At 41.8% G+C, this 16048-nt stretch overlaps 1 protein-coding gene across 4 annotated transcripts in view; it reads left to right on the top strand.

Moving 5' to 3' along the window:
* Nucleotides 1-16048, top strand: part of GREB1L (GREB1 like retinoic acid receptor coactivator) — a 221831-nt gene that overhangs the window by 66794 nt on the left and 138989 nt on the right. The gene's annotated exons all lie outside the window — the stretch shown is intronic.

Below are 16048 nucleotides of genomic sequence, written 5' to 3'. Positions count from 1 at the left end.
GTGGGTTTACACTCAGCAAACTAGATGTGGCTACATCCCCATCCGGAAACAACATTACATAACTGCCAAGTCCTTCCACTGGTATCCTATGCTGCTTTGATGGATATCTGTGTCGTCTACTGCTCCAGGGTCATCCTGACCAGATGCCACTTCTCCATTTAAATGCTGGTGTGCAGCCAGATTCTGTCTTTTGTGATTACAACTGCTGCGGGGTTTGCAGACCTGTCATACTCTACTCTTGATCGTTGAACAGTTGTGCCTCATGCTTCAGCATGGTCTTGTGCTGAGGTCCTGGACTTCATTGCTCTCTGGGGAGAGGAGCATGTACAGGCCCACCTGGATTCTAGCCATCACAAAGCACAAATATACAAACAACTGTCTGGAAAAAATGAAGGAAAGAGGGTACAACTGGGACCCAAGCCAATGCCTTAGTAAAGGAAAGGCGCTCCAACTGGGTGACAAGAGTGTTGGGGACAATAATAGGGCTCTGGGAGAGCTTGCAGAGTCTACATCTTTTGTAATGAGCTGGACTGTGTATTTGTGAGAGATCCATTGCTGAACCATTGTATTTGGTGGACACCACTGATGGCACAAATGAAGAGGAGGAGAGTGATAATGAAATCTCCAGTCTCATCAACCCAGTGAACTCCGAGACAAACACAGTTACGTAGCACTTCTCAAAAGAAAGTTATTTTAAGGGTATCTACTCCTCCCCCACAAGCTATTGCAGAGTTCTACAAATTTGGCAGTGCAATTTATGCTTAGCCATGGGCACTAAGAGAACTTAAGCTAAAAATAGTGCTCTAATTTGGCATGGAGATTTCATGGCAATGCATCTCTCTGGAGACATGCACATGTAGATCATGTTTCCCTTTTTGCTCCAGCAGCAGCTCTGGAGACACCATTGTGACAAATGGCAGCATGGCATATTTTCCAAGCTTTGCCCATTGCCTTGTAGAACAGAATCCTTTTTTGCCTTTTGGGAACATGCTTCAGGGTAGCCAAAGTAAGCATAGTCTACAGAAGTGCATGCGTAATCATTAGCCTACATCAGCCGGTGCCTCTCTCCCTACCTACCAACTTCCATCTCACTGGTTACCTACAGGAGTACACATGCAATTACTAGCTTGAGTTTGCTGCACTGTCTTTAAGTAGCCCCCACCTTGATGTCTCTTGTGCTTTTCATGTGAATTACCTCTTTCCCCTAAGTTGGTAGAACAACCACCCACTGCATTGACCGCACAGACCCAGGGCCCTGCACAAATGGGGAAGCTTGTGAAAACATCTAACTATCTCCAAGCTCATGCAAGATGTGGGGAAAGCCTATGAGAATGGAATTCCACAATGAAGGAAAAAGCAACGTTTTATCACTGTTGGCATGAAGACTTCAGTTTTGACAATAACTAGTTTTCCAGTTTTCCCCCATAGCAGTGACCTAGGACAGGAATGTTAATATTAAGTGAATGGCTGCCCAATCTGCATAGGAGGAAGGAGAAGCTCAAGGAATGACCTATTGAATGACCTTTATGTATGAATCGCAAAAGAGGAAGGAGTGGATGGAAGGTTTCCTGAAGCATAACAGAGGAAAGAGAGAGAAGGGTGGGGAAATAGTTAGATTGCACAAGCACAGCTGCTGGGGATGACGGAGAGGCAAATCGTCCTCCTGGAGAACATGGTAACTTTCTGGTAAAGGACTGCACCATTCTCTGTGTCCCCTGCAGCCTCTACCTCTGAAACTTCCACTTTCTGGGATGCATCATTCACTGCAACAGTGCCCAGAAACAGGTCCTTCTCTAGGCATTCTATGTCACAGAACAACAAAGAAAATAGTGGAAAATGGGAGATTCACTTAACGCCTTCACCAGCAAGGGAGAGGCTCTTCTACTGCTATCTCACATCCCAAGATGCAGAGGACAGTTATGAGTGTCCTGTGTACATACATTTGTGATCCTGGGTCAGGACCTTGTCTGCATGCTATTCTTTGTGACTTCTGAAGGATTTTTTTAAATCTCTCCTTTTCTGTTTGTGCAGTGTTATGTATCTTTAGCTTTTTGCTACTCAAAATTGTTTACATTGGTGTATTATTTATTAAAAATACATTCTAAATGTCTTTGTAGTCATGGCTTTATAGCTAGAACAATTCGAGAATATACACTCGTCCACTGCACTGAATTGTTATGGAATTCATGAAAATGTCTGTGTAAGGTTCACGACCCACCCCTCTTCTTGGGGCCCACCTGTTCTCCCCAGTAAGGCTCAGAGAGGCTTCAGCATTGTGAAATACCCGTGTCTTTATTTACTTAAGGTTGTCCCACCACCAGTGTCTATCTATATACAAGCTTTACAGCAGAGTCAGCCTTCAGCTAGGAGGCCTCCAATTCCCTCCCTGACTGACTTCTCCCTTGCTGCCCCCTGCCTTCCGGCTCCCTCCCAGCCTGTATAGCCCCTGGCTTGTCAGGCCAGAAGGTGTTGCCAATCCTCAGGCCGGCATCAGGCCTCTTCAGTCAGCCCCAATCTGCTTCCCTTGATTGGAGCTGACTGGGCTAATTAGGTGCTTTTGCACCAGCTCCCTGCTACAGTCCACCTTTACTGCACCTTCAAATGCACTACAATAACATCCAGACATACGCTATGTTAAAATCCCCACAAAGGATACTAGCATTCCCGTAAAAAGAACAGAAGTACTTGTGGCACCTTAGAGAGTAACAAATTTATTAGAGCATAAGCTTTCATGGGCTACAGACCACTTCATCGGATGCATAGAATGGAACATATAGTAAGAAGGTGGAAGTTGCCATACAAACTGAAAGAGGCTAATTAAGATGAGCTGTTATCAACAGGAGACTTATCTGCGTGGACTCCTCCTGAAGGTCGAAACAATGGACTGGACTTCTACATAGATTGCTTCCGTCGACGTGCACGGGCTGAAATTGTGGAAAAGCAGCATCACTTGCCCTATAACCTCAGCCATGCTGAACACAACACCATCAACAGCCTCAGAAACAACTCTGACATCATAATCAAAAAGGCTGACAAAGGAGGTGCTGTCATCATCATGAATAAGTTGGAATATAATCAAGAGGCTGCAAGGCAGATCTCTAACTCCACATTCTACAGGCCATTATCCTCTGATCCCACTGAGGATTATCAAAAAAAACTAAACCATCTGCTCAAGAAACTCCCTGAAAAAACAGACACATGCCTAGAATCCCGACCAGGGGTATTCTATTTGCTACCTAAGATTCATAAACCTGGAAATCCTGGACGCCCCATCATCTCAGGCATTGGCACCCAAACAGAAGGATTGTCTGGCTATGTAGACTCTCTCCTCAGGCCCTACGCTACCAGCACTCTCAGCTATCTTCGAGACATCACTGATTTCCTGAGGAAACTACAATCCATCAGTGATCTTCCAGAAAACACCATCCCGGCCACTATGGATGTAGAAGCCCTCTACACCAACATTCCACACAAAGATGGACTACAAGCCGTCAGGAACAGTATCCCCGATAATGTCACAGCAAACCTGGTGGCTGACCTTTGTGACTTTGTCCTCACCCACAACTATTTCACATTTGGGGACAATATATGCCTTCAAGTCAGCGGCACTGCTATGGGTACCCTCATGGCTCCACAGTATGCTAACATTTTTGTGGCTGACTTAGAACAACGCTTCCTTAGCTCTTGTCCCCCTAACTCCCCTACTCTACTTGTGCTACATTGATGATATCTTCATCATCTGGACCCATGGAAAAGAAGCCCTTGAGGAATTCCACCATGATTTCAACAATTTCCATCCCACCATCAACCTCAGCCTAGACCAATCTACACAAGCGGTCCATTTCCTGGACACTACAGTGCTAATAAGCGACGGTCACACAAACACCACCCTATTCTGGAAATCTACTGACTGCTGTACTTATCTACATGCCTCCAGCTTCCATCCAGGACACAACACATGATCCATTGTCTACAGCCAAGCTCTAAGATACAACCGTATTTGCTCCAATCCCTCAGACAGGGAGAAACACCTACAAAATCTCTATCAAGCATTCTTAAAACCACAATACCCATCTGATAAGTGAAAAAACAGATTGACAGAGCCAGAAGAGTACCCAGAAGTCACCTACTACAGGACAGGCCCAACAAAGAAAATAACGCCACTAGCCTTCACCTTCAGCCCCCAACTAAAACCTCTCCAGCGCATTATCGAAGATTTACATCCTATCCTGAAAAATGATCCCTTACTCTCACAGATCTTGGGAGACAGGCCAGTCCTCACTTACAGACAGCCCCCCAACCTGAAGCAAATACTCACCAGCAACCACACACCACACAACAAAAACACTAATCCAGGAACCTATCCTTGCAACAAAGCCCGATGCCAACTTTGTCCGCATATTTATTCAAGTGACACCATCACAGGACCTAATCACATTAGCCACACTATCAGGCTCGTTCACCTGCACATCTACCAATGTGATATATGCCATCATGTGCCAGCAATGCTCCTCTGCCATGTACATTGGTGAAACCAGACAGTCTCTATGCAAAAGAATAAATGGACACAAATCTGACATCACGAATCATAACATTCAAAAACCGGTAGGAGAACTCTTCAGCCTCTCTGGCCACTCAGTAAAAGATTTAAGGGTGGCAATTTTGCAACAGAAAAGCTTCAAAAACAGACTCCAGCGAGAAACTGCTGAGCTTGAATTAATATGCAAACTAGATACCATTAACATGGGTTTGAATAGAGACTGGGAGTGACTGGGTCATTACACATATTGAATCTATTTCCCTAAGTTAAGTATCCTCACACCTTCTTGTCAACTGTCTAAATGGGCCATCTTGATTATCACTACAAAAGTTTTTTTTTCTCTTGCTGATAATAGCTCATCTTAATTAATTAGCCTCTTACAGTTTGTATGGCAACGTCCACATTCTGTGTGTGTGTGTGTGTGTGTGTGTGTGTGTATATATATATATATATATATATATATGTATATATGTATATCCTCGTACTATATGTTCCATTCTATGCATCCGATGAAGTGGGCTGTAGCCCACGAAAGCGTATGCTCTAATAAATTGGTTAGTCTCTAAGGTGCCACAAGTACTCCTGTTCTTTTTGTGGATACAGACTAACACGGCTGCTACTCTGAAACCTATCCATATGTGATATGAAGAAAGCTTTGCTTCATTGCATGTACATACTCATATAAGTGCAATAATTCTGATTTAAGCCTTATAAAAATGCATACACACTGATCACAGGTGGCCCCTGAGTTGCCTCCACATGTCGTCGTGGCATCTTCTCTGTCTATTCAAAATGTTTAGCAAGTCTGCCAACCTACTCCCATCTTCCAGGGTCTCCCTCTTGCTTTCATAGTGGCTGTGCAAAGCACAGCAAGCAGCTGTCCTAAGAGGCAGATACTTCTCAGTAGCCTCCAGCTTCGACATCAGACTCCTCCATCTGCCTTTCAGTCTCCCAAGTGCATATTTTACTGTCATTCTGCACAGTAGAGGGCATAGTCAAACAGTTCCTTTTGCCCATCCAGTTGCCCAGTAAAAGGTTTCCTAAGCTAGAGAAGAAGAGAGTAGGCTGGATCTCCCAGAGTGACTGGAAGAATGGCAATGCCATCAAATATCCATAGAGACCATAGGAGCAGAAGTTCCATTTTTCATTCTAGAAAACAGTCCACCATTTTAAAGATCCTGGAGTCATGGATCTTTCCAGATTATGCTATGTAAATATTGGTGAACTGACCACAGTGCTCAAATAGACCGAGTAGCGCCATAGAGCAATGTTTCTGTTGATGAACTCGTGGGTCTGGCATGGGGGTTAAACGTTAGGCACATGGGTCCCATCATTGGCCCCAATACAGTTTAGGAATCCCAACTGTGCACTTATAACCTCCTATGCATTGCCCAGCCTGATGACTCGGTGGGAAGCACCTTCTTGATTGCAGCAAATATCTCCATCACAATTTCCCCAGTGGCTGATCTACCAAAACCGCACTGGCTAGCTACTGACCAGTAGCAGTTGGGGTGGCAAGCTTCCACAAGGCGATGGCCATATGCTTCTCCCTGCTGAGGGGAGTTTTCATTTTGGTGTTCAGCCACTGCAACTCTTGGGTGAGCTTTGCACAGATTTCTAAGAAAAAGGCTTATGACGTCTTGAAGTTCTGCCATCACAGATGGTCATCCCAGATTTGCCCTGCTGTCCTGTCACAACAGTCATTGATAGCTGGCTGAGCCCAAAAGTGGTGCTCCACTGAGTGAAGCTGCTCCAGGAAAAGGTCTAGGAAAGTGTCTGCTTGATTTCAGCCTCCTCCTCCTTCTCAGGGGGCTGTTATTGCCCTGGATCTGAAGTTACCGCACAAATCTAGATATGCTTGTAACAGATTATTTATATTCATCACCATGAGGATCATAACGTTCACCAATGCTTCCTCCAGGCTGCATGACCATGCTCTGAAAATGGCCCTGGATTGCAAAACTTAGATGGATGATAGCATGAAAGGAGAGGAATCCTGGGAATTATTTATTTACCTTGACCCCAAGCTCAGGAATTCGGTTGCCTTCCAGTAGTTGTCCCACATGCGCAGTGCAAAAAATCTCTGAATGCATATAGCATCATAGCAGCAGAGCAATGCACCATGTGAGGTCTGACCAGATGTTTTCAACATCACTGTGCTGTGTGGCAACATATGATATGAAGCAAAACTACCTTACTTGTAGGAAAACAATGCAGTGTTTTATGCATTGCTTGCACAATACTTGTTCTGGCTCACTTAACATGGATGCAAAAAACCATAGCAAGTTTCAAGTGTAATCATGACCTTATTGAAGTCAATGGGATTTTTGCTACTAACTTCAGTAGGGCCAGGATTTCACGCAGAGGTTGGCGAGCATGGAACAATGCACTTGTGTGAGGAACTTTTTCTTTTAACACTTCATGTCTTTAAATATGTATCCAAACTGAATCTGTCAGTAAAACTTATCTGGTTTTAAAATCATGTAATTTAGTTAAATTTCTCTTATTAGTTTGGGTTGAGTCAAGCTGTACAATGGTTGAATTGGTTACCATTATATTTGGTTAACTGCTGTAAAGCAAGTTTCTAACAATAGATTGCTTCACTTAAATAGCACTGTAGAGTGCTGGTGCCCTATCAGTCATTCAGACCTTTCCCTCCTGCTGTCTAGTCTGATAGACAGTTGTGCTGATGTGGATATTTGGGAAGAAGGGATCAGGAAGAGGGGATGATGGATGAAGACAATCTCCTGTCTTGGGAGGAAATCAGAAAACCCCTTTCTCAGTCTATCAAAGAATTTCTTTGTCAAGGTGTCAGAAGATTATTCATGCTCATGTGAGAGCAACTTTTTTTTCCATTTTGTTAGAATAGGATGTCATTCTTCTGATCTGTGACGCAGAATTTGCAAAGAAAGAGGATTAAAAGATTTCAATACCGTTACATTGTTGTCTTCTAAGTATTCTTCAACCTCTTTGGAATTACATCCATGACATTGTGAGGTTCAGCCAGTAATTAATTGATCTCAGTTTTTGTTTCAAGTGCAGTAAGGACGTGATCCTGAGACCTGGGGTTCCTGTTGAAGCAGCATGAGTTTCAGGTGTTCAGCGTATCTAAGGATCAGGTTTTAAATGAGCAAGAGATGTAGAAAACCTTTTTCAAACAGTCCCCCTTCAGAATCAGCATGACTGTGATTTTGAAAATGAGAGGATGCTCCCTTTACCGTGTATGATCCCTCAGCTTGAAAACAAACAAATTAGTAAGTTTCTATGGTTTGGTTTTTTTTAATTTCAGTTGAGTAAGACTGCAATTATAATATTATTTTGTTTTATCCTTTATCCTTTCAGGTTTTTGATTTAATTAAACAATGAAATATAGTGCTAAAAATTAAATGATCTTACATTTTGCAAGAATCTTCTGGTAAATGATCTAAAAGTGAATTTCTAGTGTTCATAATAGGCTAGTTCTAAGTAGAAAAGGACAATAAAAATCTTTTTAAAACTAAAGGTTGTTTTATCACTGTTGCTGATACCATGTTGCTGATATCACTATAATGCCTTCTGTTGGAAGATTAAGACTGGAATTAGATGAAAATTATGACACATTTTTAATGGAAATTTTGAAAGGTCAAAATTTTTGGCCAGCATTAATTAGGACTTGGGATGCATAACAAAACATTTTGTGTTTTACTTTTTTAATTGAATCCTATTTTTGAAGCAGTCTTTTCTTTAATTAAGTTTGCAAGCAGCCCTTTGACGCAGCCCTGTAGTAAAGATAATTGTACAAAAATAAATGTGATAGATAAATTTTTTGCAGCTTGTTGGCTTACGCTTTTTTTCTTGTAAGGTTTGAAATTTAGTGTACTATTTCCATTGTATTTAGTGTGACACATTAGATGTATGGAGCTGTCTTCCTTCTATGACTTGGTATGTCTTGACTGTGATTTCAGATGACACTCTTTTCTTTAATGTTTACATTATTAGATATATATTAATCAATTCTCATGAATAATGCAGTGGGTTTTTGGAACTGTGTGGAGCTTTTAAGCAAATGGTAAAAAGCTCTCAAACTGGCGTCATTTTAAGTTGTGATGAATTATAACCACTTATAACTGAAGAATTGGAACAAAACCAGACACCTAAAACATGAAATGTCAGCTGATAGAACCAAATGCTATTAAATTACCCCTCTTTTTCCAAATGTCTTATGTGTAATTCTCTGTAGGATAAGCTTTGATGCTACAAAGCAACACTTCTTTTACACTCATTCTTTTACCAACATTTCATCAGATCTTTATCTAAAAGTATTCTTCAGTGTTGCAAAGTCTCAGTTCAATGGTGTTAAAGTCATATGTTTTTCTTTGTATCTGTTCATTGCTCTAATACATCTAGAATAATGAATATCCAATATCATATGCTATTTTGGTGTATAGAAAATTTATTTTCATCTTGAAATTTCATTTTACATAGCTATAAACCTTGGTAGTGCTCATAAGTTCATGAAAGAAAAGTATGAGAAACAATTTATTTAGACTGGACAAAAAGAAACTTGTAAAATTACAAAATATTGGCTCACAAGCCACATTATCCGACTGATGGCTTGTGTATTAGCTTGTGAATCAAGACTTTTGCCTGACGATAAATTGCTGCAAACATCTTCAGCTCTGGGAACAACCTCATCATGACTATTTTAGTAGTTAGAGATAGTTAAATAAATATTTTCAAAATACTTTTGAAGGCATCTATTATATGGCTATTTTGGGTGGTGGTGATGGTAGTAATCATTTGCACTTGTGTGCTGTTCCAGTTACCTTTGTATTGGCTGAGTATAATTACTCGTTAAGGGCATGATCCAAAGCCCACAGGGGTCATTGGGAGTCTTTCCACTTTAGATCAGGCTCTAATAATTTGACTATTTTTAAACTTAAAAGTTACTTTGCAGAAACACATACATATACATTTCCTACTTTTAGTTAGCTGATAAAAGAAAACAGAACTACAGGTTGACACTTGGGAATAGGAGGACATAGAACATATTTTTAAATCAAATCATATCTATGTCAATATGAAAGGATATTTAATAATGAAGAAAGTAATTTGCTAATTAAGTCACTGATCCAGTAAAGCATTTAAGCACATACATAACTTCAAGCATGTGGACATTTTTAATGAGATGTGCTTGGTTGCTTTGCTGGATTGGACTCTAAGGCTCACCTAAGCAGTCCTCCAGCATACTGTCCCGCTGAAATCAGCTGAGCTACTTGCATGAGTAAAGATCGCTTGTATCAGTATGTATTTGGTCTGATTGGACTCCCACGTGTTTCCATTTAAAAATGAAAGTTTATCTTTTGACCCTACAATGACTGGAAACAAAGGACCTGCATGCTTCACGAATTCATTTGGAGATGACATTTTTCTTCCTGTGCAAACCTCTGTGAGAAGTACTAACAGGCTGTAAAGTGAATAGTCTGTCTCCTCCTCTCCAAACTAAAATCTCGGCTGGTCTCTCTGACATCTCTTTGTGGATGTCTAGCTGTCGGCTCAAGCCCAGAGCTCTTAATCTTTCCCCCAAGCCCTCCCCAAGCTCCTTTCGTGATTACTGTCGCCAACAACAGGATGATGCCTGTCGCTCAAGTCTGTAACCTGGGTGTCATCTTCAACTTGGACCTCTCTCTGGATCCTCACTTGCAGGCTATGTCTAAATTTTTCAGATTCTTTCCTTGTAACATCTCTTAAGAAACAGCCTTGCCTATCCATCCACACAGCTAAAACTCTCATCCAGGTTCTGGTCCATTCATGTCTTAATTACTACAACATCCTGTTCTCTGGTCTTGACAAATGCAGTCTTGCCCACTCATATTTATTCAGAACACTGCTGCAAAGATCATTCTTCCAGACTGTTGCTTCGACCACATCACCCCTCTCTTTGCATCCTTCCACTGGCTTCCCCTTCTCTATTGCAACAAATATAAGCTATTTGTCTTCACTTTCCAGGCCCTTCATGGCTTATTCCCACTGTACCTATCATCTCTCATTCACTATTGAAATGTTGAGTTCTGCCTCCAGTCAGTCAATGATGCCACCTTTCATCATCCACTTGTTAAATTTTCAAACAGGCACCTTTTGTGCTTTTTCTCATGCTACCCGTCATGCTTGGGAGGAGCTCCCCGTAAACCTCTGAAAAGCTATGTCATTATCCTCCTTTAAATCCCTCCTTAAAATTCTTCTTTGCAGTGATGCCTACAAAATAATTGAAAATGGTTAGGCTGCTGGTATTCTGGTACCATAGTGAGCAATATTTTCACATTACTTCCTTGTACTCTCCCATCTCACTGTATCCATTTCTTATACTTAAGTTGTAAGCTCTTTGGGGCATGGATCATCTTTTTTTGTTCTGTGTTTGTACAGTGCCTTGCATAACTAGGGCGTGTGCCTTCTATGATAATACAGATGATGATTATAGTAAAATATACTTTGCATATGTGTTTCATAAACTTTTGTGAGATTTTTATCTTCCCACCATACGGCCTTTGGAAGAATTCAAAATTAAACACAAAATTTGAAAGGCGTTCCTTTCAAAAAGATTGTTTATAAACTTCAATAGTAGTAGTATTTTTTAGCACTTACAATAATGTTTTTTCACCTGTAGGAGTCAGAGTTGTAGACAACTTTGGAAGTTAGTGTCTCTGGGAATTGAGTTATATTTGTTTGTGTGGCTAGATCCACAGCTTATGCTCAAATAAATTTGTTAGTCTCTAAGGTGCCACAAGTACTCCTGTTGTTTTTGTGGATACAGACTAACACGGCTGCTACTCTGGAAATAGATCCAAATTGTGTCGGTAGTATAAAATGGCTCACATTGCTCTAGAGACCCTGTTTCTTTTGTCACGATGAACATGTAGGCAAGGTTTTGGGTTCATGCCCGTCATGAAGATATGCAGCAGTTTGGTTTGATAATACTGGAGATGGAGCTAGGCCTCAGGCATGATGCAACAACAGAACTCCAATCTTGGGAGAACAATTGCTCCTTGGAAGAATGTAGGGTGACCAGATGTCCTGATTTTATAGGGACAGTCCCGATTTTTTGGGTCTTTTTCTTATATAGGCTCCTATTACCGTACCCCACCCCCGTCCCAATTGGTAAGTGTGTAAGAATGGGATGTGGTAAGTGTGTGGGAATGTGAATGTAACATGGAGAAATTGTACTATAATGGAAAGTATTTTAGAAAATTGCCAAAATCAGTCATAGACTATAATGTTGTTTTTATTATTCTTTTCCAGCAGGATTAAAGAGCTCAGCAATAGCACAGCGTCTCTCTGAGAAACTAATAGAAACCTCTTGCCCTTTTCTGAAAAGCATTTACACCCTGAGCTGTGCACACAAGCACATTGTCTGAGAAAACCCTAACTGGACATGCTTAGCCTAGTGCTAAAAATAAATAAATAAATTACAATCCACATAACTCTGATTATGTCAAGACCATTTTTTTCCATGCCTGGCATTGGTCCTTATTATGGACACACTCTCCAGTCCAACTCTGAGCTCTAAAGCTTTATACCTCCGTGACCTAGCTCTATACAAACCTAAACTAAAAATGAAGAGAAGCTAGAACGTTTGAAGTGGGGAAATTATTTTTTTTTCCCCTTCTAGAATTTCACTCAAAACTTTCCAAAAAATATTTTGGACAGGAATGAAGAGCATGATCCTGTCAGGTGCTGAGGGCCCTGCCCTCCAACAGAGTTCAGTGGGAGTTGAGAGCACTCGACATCTTTGAGAATTGGGCTGTTAAGCAGGAGTATTCTGAGTTTCAGAATAGGAGGTTATATACAGTAGAACCTGAAAGTTATGAACACCTCAGGAATGTAGGTTGTTTTTAACTCTGAAATGTTTGTAACTCTGAACAAAATGTGATGGTGATTCTTTCAAAAGTTTATAACTGAACATTGACTTAATAGAGCTTTGAAACTTTACTATGTTGCAGAAGAAAAATGCTGCTTTCCCTTTTTCTCAATAGTTTGTTTAACACAGTACTGTACTGTACTTGCTCTTTTTTTTTTTCGTCTCTGCTGCTGCTTGATTGTGTACTTCCAGTAATGAAGTATGTAGTTGATTGGTCAGTTCGTAACTCTGGTGTTCGTAACGCTGAGGTTCTACTGTAATGGGAAATATTTTGCAACCTGAATTCTAGTGGTCAGTGCTGACACAATTGCTGTAATATTTTAAACTTCATTTCTGAACACCATGTGTGGACTTTTTTTCTCTCATTTGGAAATTTTAAAATTGAATTTATAACTTTTTTTCCAGTATTCTGAGGGAGTGAGTAATATGAAATGTTGTGCCTAATGTGTGACATTTAAATCAAACAATGCTTAGATGATTGGATAAAGAAAAATATGGTGTTCTTTGTTGTTCCTAAGTAGGGAAAATAATTTTTTTTGTTTATGTAAGCACTGCTCTGAAAGAGAGTTTATTTTTGCAGAGTTAATATCTTTTTTTTTTTTTGGTGGATAGTCATGGGTGGCTATTGCATCTTAAAATAATATTAGTGGTTCATTGCGGTCTTCATGGTGCATTTTGTATTTATTGGGGAAGAGTCCCTGAACACACAGTTGTTTTCTGTGTAAATAGTGAGAGAATACTTGGACTGGCAAGGTTGCACTGACCTTACCTAGTGGCCTGTTCCATTGATTGACACGTTTCAAAGGTTAAACTAACTGTGGATGAAATGTAATCAGTCGTGCACTGGATTCTTTCCAGATCACACTGGAAGAGTGCAGTAACCAGCACTGTTAGCTTTTGGAGAGCTAGAGACAGAGGTCATTACCTGTGCAGCTGTGAGCATGAAGAAACAACTGCCCTTCCTCTCTTTAAACAAACAAACAAAAAAAAGCACGGCAGGGATCATTATTTTTCAGAGAGGAGTATGATGAATAAATCGCCAATCTCTCTCTTTTTTTTTTTTTTGGTAGTTGTCAGAGCTCCCATGGGCCCCCACTCCCTGCTGACAGCTGGGCACTGTGTCATTAGCTGGGGGCAGGGCCAGCTTTACTAGCACTAAAGAGGCAGTAAAGGCTGTTGGGAGAGAGAACACAACAATTGCTGCCGCTTCAAACAAAGCGGCAGCCAGAAACAGGCCAAGGAGAAGCCACAGCTTTAGAGAGTGACATACTCGTCCCTCTCCCTGTGCTGTATCTTTGTCTACCCCTCTCTCTGGCTAGGGATTGTGGACGGGCGTGTGTGTGCGCGCACACACACACAGATATGGAAAGTAAGTGTGTGTGTGTGTGTGTGTGGTTCATGACCTTACAGCAGGCAGACAATCCAACCCTGAAGAGTGAGCTCCCTTCCCTTCTCAAAGCAGCCACCATCCCAATTCCATTTCTCACTTGCTGCTGCATTTGGGGCATTTTCAGTCCCCAACACTCAGAAGGGACTTGCAGCATGAGTCTCCACCTGGCATCAGATAAAAGGGCTGTTTGGAGGACACCAGAAGTGTGCAAGCTGTGGAAGGGGAGCACAGCTCATTGCTCAAGATTGGTTTCATTGCCTGCCAGCCCTGAATTTCCAGTTTGTCCCCCTTACCTAGCTCTGACACAACCCATCCTCACTTGCCAGCTATGTAGTGCCAATATACTAGGTGGAGAAAATAAATATTTCTCCTTTGAATTTGGTCCAAGGCATTCTAGTTTATCAAAACTGCATGCTCTATAGCTTAGTGTGCATAACACAGTCTTCATATCAACATAGTTAACAACCTTTGACATTTTTTTTCCCTGACAGACAATTCTCCGAGTAAGCCAGTGACTCAGTAAACCTGCAGAGTGGTTAGTGTACATTTTGGTGACACTATTTTAATCAAATGTCTTATTTATTCAGTGTCTAATAACATTTGTGTTGTGGTTAAATAACCATGAGCATGGATAGATATCTTTATCCAAACATATGAATGACCCTATATAATTGCTTTATTTTCTTTGGATTTATATGTATTGCAGTGGTAACTAGAGAAGACCCGGTCAAAAAGAAGGTGCAAAGTACTTGGACTTCATCGATATATATTTAATGGGGAAGTAGAATCTCTGTCCTGAGGAGTTTACAATCTAAGAAAATCACAGCCTGAAATTCATGTTAAGTCCTACCCTTAGCTGCGATTGTGTTCTTGGGAGAAGCCACCTTGGTTATGTTTAAATGGAGGACAGCCTGTTTTCTCCCTCTGCCCCTTAAAGGGAGAATTCCTTCCCTCTGAATCTTCAGGTGGACCCCCTCTCTCTTTGGTACAGAAGAGTGTTTTTTTCAGGGCTTTGGAGCTGTGCTCCGGCTCCGCTCCAGCTCCAGGCAAAAACCTGCAGCTCCACTGCTCCGGAGCTACTCAGTGGGCTCTGCTCCAAAGCCCTGATTTTTTTTTCCCCTTTTCTTTTTCTCCTGAGATCCCCCCTCTCCATTTATTCTCTCTTATCCCATCTGAGTGTTGTGTTGTTCCCCTTTCCTTCTCCCTCCCAATGTGTGGGTCTCCTCTCTTCCCTAACTCCTAGAGCTTTGGAGATGTGGGAGAATGATGCGTGGGCTAGTGTGCAGTACTGTACCTGCAGGAACCCTCTGACAGAATGTTCCCCCTTCTCAACCCTGCCTCTGCCATTTAGGGCTTGTCTGCGTGTTCACTGTGTGTAAGCTGGGGTGTAAATCTACCCGGCGCTAACCTGCCATCCAGTTACTGCCCACGTGGCTCTTGCTGCCATGCACTAACAGGTCCTTAAGGTACTTCCATCTAGTTCTGTTTTACTAGTTTTTGATTAAAGCGCACAAAGTAACTGTTAGTCTGTGTCAGCAGGGTCCACCCAAAGAGTTAGTGGATGGCAGGCTGGTATGGGGTAGATTTGCACCCCAGGTTGCTGCAAACGTAAATGTTTGTGTACACAGGCCACGAGATCATCTTTGTACAGTAAAATTCTCACCTGTAGAGAACAGTTTGGTTCCTGTAGCTCAGCTTTGTGGCTGAACTCGAAAGCGCTCCAGACATTCCGGACCCTGTTTCACTCTGAACCACTTTGGTGTAAGTGTATGTGGTGGTTGCTGGCATAATGGGACAAAGAGTTCCAGTAGTGCTAATGCTTCCTCATAGTACATGTGTGGCCTTCTTGAAGCCTCCTCCGTTCCACTGCTCCTGGTAGCTCTGCAGGGAACTGTGCAAGTGGCACTCCCAGGGCTTTGCCACTCAAATGGGTTAGAATCGTTCTAGTGAAGATGTGGGGCAAAACTGCAATAGCTGAGAACATAAATCAACATGACTAGTGTTGGCACACTGGCCTGGTTGTGTTTATCCAGTTCTAGCCCCCTAGTTCAATTAGGAATTGATCAGTTCTCCAGTGTACATACATCTTCAGCTGGAGGCCTCCTGCCTGCACTGCTGAGTAACCCTAGCAACTGGAGGTCAATGTCCTCCCCTCCTCACTCCCTCCCCCCATCAGTTCAACCAGTTAACTAGGACTGGATTGTGACAGTCCCAGCCAAAAGGG

Source organism: Lepidochelys kempii, chromosome 2, assembly GCF_965140265.1.
Source record: "Lepidochelys kempii isolate rLepKem1 chromosome 2, rLepKem1.hap2, whole genome shotgun sequence".
Taxonomy (NCBI): Eukaryota; Metazoa; Chordata; order Testudines; family Cheloniidae; genus Lepidochelys; species Lepidochelys kempii.
This window is presented reverse-complemented; position numbering and strand designations above follow the sequence as displayed.